This window comes from Psammomys obesus, unplaced genomic scaffold (genome assembly GCF_907164565.1).
Source record: "Psammomys obesus unplaced genomic scaffold, mPsaObe1.curated_primary_1811, whole genome shotgun sequence".
Lineage (NCBI taxonomy): Eukaryota > Metazoa > Chordata > Mammalia > Rodentia > Muridae > Psammomys > Psammomys obesus.
The window spans coordinates 2,790,643-2,791,881 of NW_026596085.1; positions in this window are offsets into that span (position 1 = coordinate 2,790,643).

Here is a 1,239-nt window from a genome sequence, read left to right on the forward strand (position 1 = left end):
AGGAGGAAGACACAGGACATTTTCTTGTATCTTGTCTCTCTCCTGCCATTTAAAGAATACTGAAATGGTGTCTGCCGAGAGAGGGAGAATCCAGATTCTTCAGGGATGAGGCTTCTACACGGCTATCTGATACCAAGTGGTCAGACAAAGAACTTGAGAGGGAGTTTGTAGATGGGAGAGGAGGACGGAGAAGGAGAGGGCAGAAACAATGTGAGCACAGCACACATAGAGGAAACTTTAAAAACATGTTTTACCCTGTTTTATTGTCCAACAAGTATGTCTTAAGTGTGGAAGTCATGGATCGAGAAGCTGAGACTTCACTTAGGGTGAGTTCTCCTCACATGTCTCTCTCTCAAATCATAACTCCGTGAGTATGTGTGCTGTACAAAAGTCAGTCTCTTCCTAGTCAGCATCGTCCAGCCCGTGAGCTCAGGAGCATCACAGTCACGGCCGGGCAGGTCCCCAAGGCTGATCTGCGTGTGTTCTTCCTGAAGAGCACACGGCTTTTGTTGGTCTGAGATGTGTGTCTTCTGTCTTTTGTGGTGAAGTGTCAAGCACTCTTACCACTTGGTTATTTCCAGTGTATTTGATGTTGTGGTGTTTATTGGTGTCTTATTCATAGGTAGTATTGAAATTTTAAAATTCTTTCATCTTGAAGGGCAACAGTTTTTATATAATTTTATGTATCTAATTTTTTAGGTTAATTTAGTGGCCAGAACCTTGAAAATTGTTTTCTTGTACTGGGATTGATGAGAATGCTGCTCTTGCTTCAGCGTTATAGATGGTGATTTTCCTTTAGCTTTGGGTGAACACCTTGTCAAGGGAATTCTGTTCTAATCTTAGTTTGCTAGGAACGGGGAGGGGCCTTTATCAGTTGTTTTTCTGCTTCTATCAAGGATTATTTGTCTGTTTTCCTGCTGTGTAGCAACCATCACAGAGGAGATATGCAAAGTAAAGTATGCATTCAGTAAAAGTAAATCCACTGAAATAATAGTATGAATTCTTTGCCTAGGAACAATAAATTGCATAGTATGAGTTCTGTTGTCCAGTTGTTGCATTTACCGTAATTAATAGTATTAAAAGCTTAATTTCTATTGTCTTGATATACTTTTTGATTACTCCGCATAGTAATATGTTTCTTCATGGCATTTCATTACATTTTTTTTTGTTTGTTCTTCCACCCCCACCCCGTTCTTCCCCACCCCCTGCTCTTCCCCACCCCCTGCTCTTCCCCACCCC